Below are 14,042 nucleotides of genomic sequence, written 5' to 3'. Positions count from 1 at the left end.
GAAGGCCGACCTCTTGGGACTACCTCCCAATCAGCAGAGGCTGCCTTTCTCTTCTGCTTATTATTATTCACTTCCTTGACTCACACTGCCCCCGTTTGTTTTCTCTGGAACTTAGATTCATTTTTATTTTAGAGACGGGAAAGACTGAGTAAATGTGAGAAAATTAGCTGAATAGCAGCTACTTTTTTTCTGGCATAACCTACCCCTGCTTAAGAACTTCCACGTGGCCTTTGATTGGGGTTTTTAACCACTTTAACAAACCATGTAACCCTGAGAGCTATGCTTGTTGGACAACATGGTGTAATGTACCACAGGCTGTAGAGCCAGATACTGGGGTTTGAATCCTTATTCAACATGGGAACATAGGAACTATATGACATTAAACAACTGTCTTGTCTTCACTAAATTTCTATCAACTCATTTGTATTGTGGAGATACTAGAGCCTGCTTTTACAGGGTAAGTGAGATAAAATGAATAAAGTGTCTGGACGATATCATAGCATAGTAGGTATTCAATACTGGTGAGATCCTGTTTATAAGGCCCACTACTTTATCAGGCAGAATAACAAAGGAACAATATTTAAAAAGCAACTAGCTCAAATCTGTCCCCAGAAGGAAAAACATATCTTGTCCTTCGTCCTTAAAAAATTTCCTCTGTCACTGTCTAGAATCACAGCACCTAAGAACACAGGTGTTTAGTGTTTGTTGACTGGAATAAAATGGAATCGGGTGCTGGTGCAGGGAGATTGAGCAGGGATGAAGAGAGAAAGTCACAGAGTGGAAAGCATCAGGTTTGGAGAGTTCAATGGGGGGGGGGGGGGTGCCAGGACATAAGCCTAATATTTGTGGGACAAGGAAACCCCTCTGAAACTCATAAAATGGTATTGTGATACCCATCTACGAGGTGGTTAGGATAATTAATAAGTAGAACTGTGCTTTGTGAATTGTAAAGTGAATTTATATATAAGGTGTCAAGATGAAAGGGAAAAACTAAGAAATAAGTTGCCCAAAGATATCATTAGGACCAGGAGACCATTGTAAAGTATATCCAGGCCGGGCGTGGTGGCTCACGCCTGTAATCCCAGCACTTTGGGTGGCCGAAGCAGGCGGATCACAAGGTCAGGAGTTCGAGACCAGCCTGGCCAACATGGAGAAACCCTGTCTCTACTAAAAATACAAAAGATTAGCCAGGCATGGTGGCGCATGCCTCTAATCCCAGCTACTCGGGAGGCTGAGGCAGGAGAATTGCTTGAACCCGGGAGGCGGAGGTTGCAATGAGCAGAGATTGCGCCACTGCACTTCAGCCTGGGCGACAGTGTAAGACTCCGTCTCAAAAAATAAAAAATAAATAAAGTATATCCATCAGTCCCTTCTCTTTTCCTTCTTCCCCCAAAATCCTCATCTTAACCAACACACCAAGTATAAGAGCACTCCTGTGCTTCTGCAGATGGAGGGAAGAACAGCTCTTGTTTTATAGGCTCTGGAGTTAATACCTGGATAATGTGAGATCTGGAAAGATAACTCGTGTGCTTAGTCCCTGTGGTTCTTATCACTCTGTAGAGAAGAGTTCTTTAAGGACCAAGGACTATCTTTGCTCTAGGACATCCTTTTTGGCCCTTTAATCTGCAATGATAGGCTAGCATTATTTCTCTTAGAATTTGTCTTCAGTTGGTATGCCTCCCTCTGCCTTTCTGATAGGGATGTAATTATAAATGATGACTGCACTCATTTTTAAAAGTTAACTAGTTTTTGTTCAATTGAAAAAGTAATGTACATGGAAAAAATTTCATGTTTACAGGATGTTCAGTGAAAAGCAAATCTCCATTTGATTTCAACTCTCAGTCTTGCTCCTCAGGGCAACTACTGTTATTCATTTCTTGTGTCTCCTTCCAGAAATCTTCTATGCATACAAACACTAATGAGAGAGCTGTCCACATTGCTTTTTGATTTGCTTTTTGACTATCTTGAGGATTATGTTTTTATCATAATATTCCATTTTGGGATGCACCATAGTTTGTTCAGACCCATATGGATGACCATTTAGGTTATTTATAGTCTTTTGCTAATAAGGACATTGCTGTAATGAAAAATCCCTATGTATCTTTATGAACGTGTATGTATGTATTTTTATGTACATATGTGATCTGTAGGATAAATTTTTTAAAGTACATTGCAGAGTCAAAAGGGTTTGTGCATTTAAAATAAGTAGATAGGCCAGGCGCGGTGGCTAACGTCTGTAATCCCAGCACTTTGGGAGGCTGAGGCGGGCGATCACGAGGTCAGATCGAGACCATCCTGGCTAACATGGTGAAACCCCATCTCTACTAAAAATACAAAACATTAGCTGGGCGCTTGGCGGGCGCCTGTAGTCCCAGCTACTCAGGAGGCTGAGGCAGGAGAATGGTGTGAACCCGGGAGGCGGAGCTTGCAGTGAGCCAAGATTGCGTCACTGCACTCCAGCCTGGGCGACAGCGAGACTCCATCTCAAAAAAAATAAATAAAATAAAATAAGTAGATAATGTCAAATTACCACTGAAAGACATTGCGCCAGTTTGTACTTCTACCAGTGGTGTATGATGGCGTATGAGTGCCTAGTTCTCTGCTTTCTTTTCAACATCATTATCGTTTTTTCTGGTTTTTTTCAGTCTAAACTAATTTTAATTGAACTAGTAGAACTAATCGATTGAACTAGTAGAACTAATGTTAACTGAGCAGTTACTATACACATGCCAGGCACAGTTCTAATTGCTTTATTACATTTTCTCATTTAGTTCTCAACCCAACCAAGGAAACTGGAGAATACACAGTGAGGAGTAGAGCCAGGATTTAATCCCAAGTATTCTGACTCTAGAGCCAGCAGTTTTAACTATTATATCATATTGCTTGTTAAGCTCTAGGTTGAACATGGTATATAATTTTATTTTTTGTTTTTGTTTTGAGATGGTCTTCCTGTCGCCTAAGCTCTGGAGTGCAGTGGTTCCATCAATATCCTGAGCTCAAGCAATCCTCCCGCCTCAGCCTCCCAAGTAGTTGGGAGTATAGGCATGAGCTACCATGCCCAGCTAATTTAAAAAAACTTAACTATGTTGTTCCTCTTGTCTTGAACTCATGGCCTCAAGTGATTCTTCCCCTTTGACCTCCGGAAGTGTTGAGATTACAGGCACGAACCACCACACCCACCCAACATGGTATATCATTGTTTTAAATTTGCATTTCTTTAATTAGGGTGTTTTTATATGTGTATAAACCGTTTTTATTTTAATTTTTTTTTCCCTGAAAATGGCCTTTAATGTCTTTGGCCACTTACTATTGGGCTGTTGACTTTTTTTTTTGAAACCAGTCCTCCCTCTGTCACCGAGGCTGGAGTGCAGTGGCATCATCTTGGTTCACTGTAACTTCTGCCTCTCAGGTCCAAACAATCCTCCCACCTCAGCCTCCCGAATAACTGGAACTACAGGGATGCACCATCACACCCAGCTGATTTTTTAATTTTTTTGTATAGATGGAATTTTGCCATGTTGCCCAGGCTGGTTTTGAACTCCTGGGCTCAAGCCATCTGCCCACCTCAGCTTCCCAAAATGCTGGGATTACAGGCTTGAGCCACTGCACCCAGCCTGTTGATCTTGTTCATTAATCTGTTTGAACTCCATATATTAAGGAAATTAGTCCTTTGTCAAATATGTTGCCTCCAATTTGTCACTTACTTTCATTTTGTTGGTGGTTTTTCTGTTTTGTTTTTGTTTTTCTGTGGGTTTTTTTTTTTTTTTTTGCCATGGACATGTTTTTAGTACTTATGTAGTAGTCAGATGTATTACTTATTTTTTCTATGCTCTGGATCTTATGCTTTGAATGGCTTTTTGTGAATTCCAATGTTTTAAAAATAATTTACCCCTAGCTTCAGTTCTTACATTTAAATTTTTGTTCCTTCTGGAATTTTAGTGAATGTGGACAAGGTTATGCTTCAGTTGCCTTAACTAGTTGCCTTGGCATCATTTATTAATAAGTTTTCTTTTCCTCTACTGATTTGAAATGCCATTTTTAATGTATTCCCTAACATATTTGGGTCTGTTTCTGGATCCTCTAACCCATTGTTCTAGAGAGAAAGGTGATCGTTTTAGATTATTTGTCTCTCTGTAATCTAAAATCCAAGGTACACGCTGGGCACAGTGGCTCACTTGTGTAATCCTAGCACTTTTGGAAGCTGAGGCAGGCAGAACAGTTGAGGACAGAAGTTGGAGACCAGCCTGACCAACATGGCGGTACCCTGTTTCTACTAAAAATACAAAAATTAGCTGGGCACGGTGACACGTGCCAGTAGTCTCAGCTACTCGGGAGGCTGAGGCAAGAGAATCACTTGAACCGGGAGGTGGAGGTTGCAGTGAGCCGAGATTGCGCCACTGCACTCCATCCCCCGGGGTGACAGAGTGAGATTTCGTCTCGAAAAAAAAAAAAGGCCAGGCGCGGTGACTCACACCTGTAATCCCAGTACTTTGGGAGGCCGAGATGGGAGGATCACAAGATCAAGAAATGGAGGCCATCCTGGCCAACATGGTGAAACCCCGTCTCTACTAAAAATACAAAAATTAGCTGGGCGTAGTGGCGCGCGCCTGTAGTCCCAGCTACTCGAGAGGCTGAGGCAGAAGAATCGCTTGAACCCGGGAGGCAGAGGTTGCAGTGAGCCGAGATTGCGCCACTGTGCTCCAGCCTGGCGACAGAGTGAGACTCCGTCTCAAAAAAAAAAAAAAAAAAAAATCCAAGGTACAATCCTGGCTTGATCCTATGTGAATTCTAACATTTAAGATTTCAGGCCGGGCGCGGTGGCTCACGCCTGTAATCCTAGCACTTTGGGAGACCCAGCGGGGTGGATCACAAGGTCAGGAAATCGAGAGCATGCTGGCTAACACGGTGAAACTCCGTCTCTATTAAAAATACAAAAAATTAGCCGGGCGTGGTGGGGGGGCGCCTGTAGTTCCAGCTACTCGGGAGGCTGAGGCAGGAGAATGGCGTGAACCCGGGAGGTGGAGCTGGCAGTGAGCCGAGATCGCGCCACTGCACTCCAGCCTGGGCGACAGAGAGAGATTCCGTCTCAAAAAAAAAAAAAAGATTTCACTAGGAAATTGTAATATCAGTAGTAACAGGCAATTTTAAGCTTCTAATAAAAGTGTATTGAATTTTAGCCTTTCTTCAGATGAACTGGTTGACTTCAGGTACAGCAGATGGTCTTTTACTAGGACCAGATTTACTTCTTCCAAAGTTGGAAGGGCTCTTTAAAGGCCCCATCGTTTATATATGCCTTAAGATACTTTTTTCCATTAACTTAAGTTCTTTGATGACTGAAACTAAACCATTAGGAAATCTTTTATTTGGACTGAGATTATCTGCTATTGAAGTACAAGTTTAACCTGTACTCTATAGGCGATGTATACATTGGACCTACGTGAAGGCAACCACCAGCATAAGTACTAGAGTCAGATTGCCTGGGTTAAATTCTGGCTCTGCCTAAATGTGTGGCCTTACACAAGTTAATCTTTCTGGGTCTCAGTACCCTTATATGTAAAATGGGGATAATCTTAGTTTTGAGCATTAAATATATGTAACATGCTAATAGGGTGCCAGATGCATAATGAATGCTCTATTATTTTAACATTATTATTGGCTTAAGACTGCCAAGTAAGAAGTACTCCTTCAGGTTACCTTAAACAAAAAAGGGGAAGAGGGGAAATTATAATTAATAGGAGTATTTAACAGATTCCAAAGGTAGGAAGTATAGTTTGGGCTTCAAAGGATACTAGAATCTCGAAGATAGAAGATGATCAGAAAGATTTTGTGTTTCTTCTTTATCATCTCTGTTTCTCACTGCCTTTATTCTTTTTTTTTTTTTTTTTTTGAGATGGAGTTTCGCTCTTGTTGCCCAGGCTGGAGTGCAATGCGCGATCTCGGCTTACCGCAACCTCTGCCTCCCGGGTTCAAGGGAGTGATTCTCCTGCCTCAGCCTCCCGAGTAGCTGAGATTTTAGGTATGCACCACCACACCCGGCTAATTTTGTATTTTTAGTAGAGACAGGGTTTCTCCATGTTGGTCAGGCTGGTCTCGAATGCCTGACCTCAGCTGATCCGCCCACCTCAGCCTCCCAAAGTGCTGGGATTACAGGCGTGAGCCACCGCGCCTGGCCTCCCATGGCAATTTTTAAAACCAGAAAAAATTATTAGTAACCCCTTCATGGTAAAAATGGGGCATTTATCTCATCTATTACACAGTGTAACCACCTGAATCACTGTCTCTAGTTACACCATCAGCTCAGCTCTCTAAGGTTTCTTCTAAGTAGCTCCAAGGTGCCCTGCATGTCACCTCACTGGGTCAGGTGTTGATGGGTCTTGGATAGGAGACCTGGCTTTTGCCCCATTTCCTGGGCTAACAGGATTTCATCCAACCAAGCTACTGGCCAAATTTTGAACTATTCAAACACCCTGGCTTTTGTAGATTTCCTTATAGGAAATGAAGGCGTAGTTCTGACCCCTGAAGAGATGCATGGCTACAAATGTAAAAGCTATAGTTTCAGAACTTCTCTACAGAGTTAAAATAGCTGATCCAGTTTTCTTTCCTGAGACTAAGGCTCCCTCTGTCGGAGACTGCTGTTACATTTCTCCTTTCCACCGACAATACCACAAAAGAATAATATTCTTGATAAGATCCCCTTCCTGAGGAGCCAAAGAACAAGCTTTGTATACTCCCCACACACTTGCCTATGGGGTAGCCCTCTCTGCAGCATTCATAGAGCTATAACACTATTTCTTTTTCTTTTTCTTTTCTTTCTTTCCTTTTCTTTTCTTTTTTTTTTTTTTTTGAGACAGACTCTTGCTCTATTGCCCAGGCTGGAGTGCAGTGGCACGATCTCAGCTCACTGCAACCTCCGCCTCCCAGGTTCAAGTGATCCTCCTGCTTCAGCACCCCCCATAGCTGGGATTACAGGCACACACCAGCATGCCCTGCTAATTTTAGTATTTTTAGTAGAGACAGGGTTTCGCCATGTTGGCCAGGCTGGTCTGGAACTCCTGACGTCAGGTGATCCACCTGCCTTGGCCTCCCAAAGTCCTTGGATTACAGGCATGAGCCACTGTGCCCGGCCTATAACACTATTTCTTAAAACAAAACAAAAAGACCAAAGGACAAGCTTTAAACAACCAAAATGACTGAAAAGACATCAGTATCTCTCACTAGTGGTGTGAATTAAATTTGTTTACTTGCATAACTAAGAATAAATGATGGTTATAATGGCACCAGTATAGGATATCTTGGCTATGTGCTTTAACAATATACAGGTTGACCATGAAGTCTGGAAATAGATACTATTATTTTATCATGTAATTAAATATATCAATAAACCATTAATATGTATTCATTAACTTTTCCACATTTCTTGGCAATCTTGTAAATATAGTACAACTATCAGTAAAGAGAGATTAGGGGGCTGGGCACGGTGGCTCACGCCTGTAATCCCAGCACTTTGGGAGGCTGAGGCAGTGGATCACTTGAGGTCAGGAGTTCAAGACCAGCCTGGGCAGCACAGTGAAACCCCGTCTCTACTAAAAATACAAAAATTAGCCAGCTGTGGTGGCACACACCTGTAGTCCCAGCTGCTCGGGAGGCTGAGGCACGAGAATTGCTTGAACGCTGGAGGTGGAGCTTGCAGTGAGCCGAGATCTCACCACTGCACTCCAGCCTGGGCGACACAGCAAGACTCCATCTCAAAAAAAAAAAAAAAAAAGGATTAGGGACAGTACATGAGAAATAGAATAAGTTCTCTGTCAGACACAGATATTAACCAGGAGTAAAAGGATTTTTCCTCAAGGTAGGTGCTAAGGAGAGTAACAGATTACTAGATAATTTCAGTGTTGCTCATATAAACAATAGCCAAAAAGAGATAATTTACATATTGTATAGAACTATTAGGATAAACGTATCCATTATAACAAAAATACAAACTCTTCCTGAATACCAAAGATATGTTTAAGGCTGGGAGGATGGCAGGACAGGGGAGGAGGAAGCAAGTGAAACAGACCACATGGTTAAAGACTTACATATATAAAACAAAATTTGTAAGGCAGATCTGCGGCCACACATACTGATAATATTAATAGATATGGGGCCGGGTGCGGTGGCTCACTCCTGTAATCCCAGCATTTTGGGAGGCTGAGGAGGGTGGATCACAAGGTCAGGAGTTCGTGACCAGCCTGGCTAATATGGTGAAACCTCGTCTCTACTAAAAATACAAAAATTAGCCAGGCATGGTGATAGGCGCCTGTAGTCCCAGCTACTCGGGAGGCTGAGGCAGGAGAACCACTTGAATCCGGGAGGCGGAGGTTGCAAAGAGCCGAAATCGTGCCACTTTAGTCCAGCCTGGGCGACAGAGCAACTCCGTATCAAAAAGAAAGAAAGAAAGTGTTTAAAGAAAGAAAGAAAGAAAGAATGGGTTTACCTACCTATTAAAAGAAAATAGTTTTCACATTAACAAAGCGAAGTCCAACGCTGTGCTATATAAAACAACTACATCTAAGAAGAGTTTCAGGAAGCCTAAATAAATGACTAAGAGATGTACCAGAATTTATTCCTAAATGTAAGCAGGGGTTGCAGTTGTAATTATCCATCAAAGTAGAATTCTGACTAAAAAGCATTACTTTTAATGAGAAAAGAGAAATAAATTTTAGCCACAATTTTTATAAAAAACATAATGACATTTTATACAAGGAGAAATAGAAGCACACTATAATAGGAGGACTAACAAATCCCTCAGATCTAGAAAGGTCAAGTTAACAATAAGTTAGGATACAGAAGACCTAAACAACATAATAAATATATTTATTTAAGTAGATTTAATAATAATAAACTCTGAACCTTAATAATAGAGAATAAACTTTTTAAAAAAATGCGTAAAGGCCTGGGCGTGGTGGCTCACGCCTGTAATACCAGCACTTTGGGAGGCCGAGGCGGGTGGATCATGAGGTCAGGAGTTTGAGACCAGCCTGGCCAACATGGTGAAACCCCATCTCTACTAAAAATACACAAAATTAGCTGAGGATGGTGGTGGGCGCCTGTAATCCCAGCTGCTCGGGAGGCTGAGGCAGAATTGCTTGAACCCAGGAGGAGAGGTTGCAGTGAGCCGAAATTGTGCCACTGGACTCCAGCCTGGGCGACAGAGTGAGACTCCGTATCAAAAAAAAAAAAAAAAGAAAAAAATGCATAAAGCATTCACAAAAATGTGGCGCATTCACAAAAATGTGGCACATTCACATCCTAAGCTACAAAGAAAATCTCAGCATATCCAAAGTGAAGAAACAATAATTCAAATAGTATTCTCTGACCAAAATGTAATACAATTAGACAAATCAAACAATAAAACCAAAAGGCCTCTTCCAAAGGGAATTTTATTTGCACACACTCACACTCACTCTCCCATACATTTCCCCAAAGGGAAATTTCAGAACGTGTTAAACCACTCCTGGGTCAAGGGGGAAATGCAAAATAAATTGCAGGGGTTTGTTTCTGTTTTTGTTTTTCTGACAATGCAAGGCAAAGCCTTTATTCATTTTAATGTTGCACAAATGTAAGGACCATATAATCTGGGTTTATTTAGGTAACAATAAAAGAAAATCTCATATTACAGAAATTTTAAAATTGACTGTATAATAAACGATTAGGAAAACTAAAAATAGAATAGGACAATGTTCAAACAGATAATAAAATTAACAAATGGGGCCAAAAGATCGACACATATCCTGCATCATCTTTCATGTAGTGTCGCAGCTTTCTTTTTCCCAAACATAAAGGCAGATTAATTCAAACTAGCCCTATTAAGAATATTAGTTTGCCGGGTGCGGTGGCTCACGCCTGTACCCAGCCTAAAAAATGTTTTCTAATTTCAAAGACACGTAGGCCGGGCGTGGTGACTCATATATGTAATCCCAGCACTTTGGAAGGCCAAGGGGGGCGGGTCACCTGAGGTCAGGAGTTCGAGATCAGTCTGGCCAACATGGTGAAACCCCGTCTCTACTAAAAATACAAAAATTAGCCCACCACCACGGTGGGCCCTGTAATCCCAGTTACTCGGAAGGCTGAGGCAGGGGAATGGCTTGAGCCTGGGACACAGAGGTTGCAGTGAGCCAAGATCTCACAACTGCAGTCCAGCCTGGGCAACAGAGCGAGACGCTATGAAAAAAAAAAAAAAAAAAAGGCCATATAGTAAATGTAAATGAATTAACTGTTAACTCACACAACCTACTTAAATAAGACTAGAATAAACAACTTTCAGGAACCAACTCCAGTTGATTTCACCACTTAACAGGAGCAAGATCTTAGGTGGGTCATTTTGTTTAAGGATGACTTGAAATTTTACAATGCCACTTTAGTCCCCACATATAAAAACTCTTCAATAATTTTTTCTTATCAACTAGAAGTTGGGGAAAATATAGTGAGAAATAAAATGATATGGCTTCTCACACATATGAAGGCCCAAATCATGCCTAAATTTCTAATCTCTCTTTGCCATGAGAGATTCCTTAATCCACAACACTCTACTCGGATAGGACAGAGAATCCCAGGACACTCCCCAGGCCACAGGATAAAAAACACTACCTGTCTTCTATCTGGCACCAACAGACTAATATCTATCTAGCTATATACAGGATTGACTTTAAAGTTGATTAAAGAATATTTTAATTCATTCAAGAAAATAAAATTTAGAAATTATATGCTTAGTCTACACAAGTTTAACTTACTTTGGTTACTTAGTGAATTTTGAATTGGCTCCAATTAGTGGTCAGCAGAATACTTTGGTGTAGAAACCAAATAAATCAAGCTATTATTACCTTGATAGTACAAACAATGTTTGTAAAGTGCCAGTTTTATATTTAAGTAAACAAAATCTGCTGTGAAGTAGGGAGGCTGCATCTTTCAACTGCCTGTGCTAGTTAAGTGAATGTTTAATCCTGCTGGGCCAAGCTCACTAGAGAGTCACCCCTCACTTTAAAGCCAAGACTGCTGCTGTCACTGCTATGGTAAGTCACAGCCAGCCAGCCTGCTGGCAAAAGGTGATACCACCAGCATTATAAATAAACAGGCCTGGTCGTGAGGTAGCTACACAGTTTTAAAGATGCTGTTAATGGTCGCGCGTGGTGGCTCACGCCTGTAATCCCAGCACTTTGGGAGGCTGAGGTGGGTGGATCACCTGAGGTCAGGAGTTTGAGACCAGCCTGACCAACATGGAGAAACCCAGTCTCTACTAAAAATACAAAAACTAGCTGGGTGTGGTGGCGCATTCTTGTAATCCCAGCTCCTCGGGAGGCTGAGGCAGGAGAATCACTTGAACTCGGGAGGCGGAGGTTGCAGTGAGCTGAGATCGTGCCATTGCACTCCAGCCTGGGCAACAAGAGCGAAAGTCCGTCTCAAAAAAAAAGAAGAAGAAGAAGATACCTTCCACTGCAGCAAAGGCTACAACACATTCACCATAGGTAGCCTCTTTGTCCCCAATACAACTCAAGGCCCAATTTGCCTTCTTGACACAAGGTGTTTCAATGGTGTTGAAGAGAAATTCCCTTTCTTTGGAATCTTTTATGTAAGTGTCAATAAGGAGACTATACATTTCAGAATGTGTGTTTTCCATGGCAATTTGGAAGTCATAGAAACAGTGGGCTTCTGTAATCTGAACTTCTTGGCTAAATCGCTCCACCAAGTTTTCATTTACTATCCCATCACTTGCTGCAAAGAAAGCCAGAACACGGGATATAAAATCACTCTCCTCGGTCCAGAAGGGAGCCTCCGCCTTCTTATACATCTGCCAAATATCATGGTACTCGACGGGGAAAATGATAAAGTGGCGGGATCTTCTCTCAGCAGTGGTTCATCCTCCACGCCAGGGGCAGCTATTTTAGTTTTCGGCTCCGCGGGCTCCTGGAAGATCCTCCTCGCGGCCTTGCTGGCCAGGACGCGAGTCCCGCTCAGGGCCGAGGGCGTGTTCTCCTTGTTGGCCAGACTGAGACCCTTCAGCAGCAAGAGCTGCAGTTGCTGCGGGTCCGCGATGGAAGTGAGCCGGACGCCGACCGAGAGCATGGTGGTGGCGCGGAAGAAGTTTTTGAAAATAGCAATGAAAAACCCCAGAAATTATGGGAAACAGCAAAAACAGCTATGAGGGAAAGGTTTATAGCATTAAATACCTATATAAGTAAAAATAAATAACAATCCAACTCAAAATATTATACACAAAACCCAGGGTAAACCGAATGACACAAAAATAAGAAATTAGTAAAAATAAAGGCAGAAGTTAATGGGTTTGAAAACAACAATAACAATAACAATGGTAGTATTATACTAATTAAAGAATCCAAAACTGTTTCTTTGTAAAAATAATTTTGATAGTTTCCTAGCTAAACTAGGAAAGCACAAATCCATGAAACTGGAAATAAAGTGACACAAAAGAGGAAATTTGAAAAATATTCTTGTAAAAATATTTTAAAATCTACATTAAATGGATTTTTTGAGAAAATCCAATTTAACAAAATTTGCCCCTATAGAGACAGCAAGTTTAAACCGGCCAAGTAACATAAAATACTCGTAGAAACTAGTTAAGTAGTTCCCCTACAAAACAAAGCAGGCCCAGATCGTTTTACAGATGATTCTACCAAACTTTAAAAAACAAATCTTTAATTTTTAAAACTATTTTAGACTATGACGAAAAAGGGAAAACCCCGAAAATCATCTTGCAAAGTAAGTATAACATTGATTTCCAAACCTCAATTTTAGAATCGTGACAAAGACTGTAACAAAAAAAACCATTATACATCAATTTCACTTTTGTATTAATATTGATACATATATCTAAAACATTAGCAAAGTGAATCCAACAGCGTGTTAAAAAATATCATGACCAACTGGATAATAATCCAAAAATGCAAGAACATATAATATTAGGAAATCTATTAATATAATCCACCATATTAATTGATCTAAGGTGGAAAAAATGTTTGATTATTCCCATAGATGCAAACTGATAAATTTTACATAACAACAAAAAAAAGTAAAAAGACTAATGGGAAAAGAAATTTATAAATTATATTACAAAGGAGTAATATATTTGATTCAGGAAAAACTTCTAAAAATAGAGAAGAAAAAGACTAATAGCTCTGTAAAAAACAGGGCTAGAAAATGGGGCCAGCCTGATCTGTCCTAAAAATTTATTTTAGGCCGGGCGTCGTGTCTTATGCCTGTAATCCCAGCACTTTGGGAGGCTGAGACGGGCGGATCACCTGAGGTCAGGAGTTCGAGACCAGCCTGGCCAACATGGGAAACCCTGTCTCTACTAAAAATACAAAAAGTATCTGGGTGTGGTGGCATATACCTGTAATCCCAGCTACTTGGGAGGCTGAGGCAGGAGAACTGCTTGAGCCTGGGAGGTGGAGTTTGCAGTGAGCCAAGATCGTGTCATTGCACTCCAGCTTGGGCTACAAGACTGAAACACTGTCAAAAAAAAAAAAAAAAAAAAAAAAAAGATGGAATAGTTTTGTCAGTACATGAAAATGTGAGGGGGCCAGGCGTGGTGGCTCACACCTGTAATCCCAGCACTTTGGGAGGCCAAGGTGGTCTGATCACGAGGTCAGGAGTTCAAGACCAGCCTGGCCAAGATGGTGAAACCCCATCTCTACTAAAACTGCAAAAATTAGCCAGGTGCAGTGGCAGACAGCTGTAATCTCAGCTACTCGGGAGCCTGAGGCAGGAGAATCGCTTGAACGCAGGCGGCAGAGGTTGCAGTGAGCTGAGATCTCGCCACTGCCCTCCAGCCTGGGTGACAGAGTGAGACTCAGTCTCAAAAAAAAAAAAAAAAAAAGAAAGAAAGTGTGAGGGACTCTTAGTGGTTGTCTAAGTTAGTTTGTATGTATACTCCTCAGTCAAAGAGGGTTGTTTTGTGTATGTGTGTGTGTGTGTGTTTGTTTTTTTGTTTTTTGAGACGGAGTCTCGCTGTGTTGCCAGGCTGCAGTGCAGTGGCTCCATCTTGG

General features: G+C 41.4%; 1 pseudogene; it reads right to left on the bottom strand.

Annotated features, from left to right (window-relative positions):
- Positions 1-11,449: 11,449 nt before the first annotated feature.
- LOC100447492 (ribonucleoside-diphosphate reductase subunit M2-like) lies at positions 11,450-12,161 on the bottom strand (annotated as a pseudogene).
- Between the last annotated feature and the right edge of the window lie 1,881 nt (positions 12,162-14,042).

The sequence above is a fragment of the Pongo abelii genome, chromosome 1 (assembly GCF_028885655.2).
Source record: "Pongo abelii isolate AG06213 chromosome 1, NHGRI_mPonAbe1-v2.0_pri, whole genome shotgun sequence".
NCBI classification, from domain to species: Eukaryota; Metazoa; Chordata; class Mammalia; order Primates; family Hominidae; genus Pongo; species Pongo abelii.
This window is presented reverse-complemented; position numbering and strand designations above follow the sequence as displayed.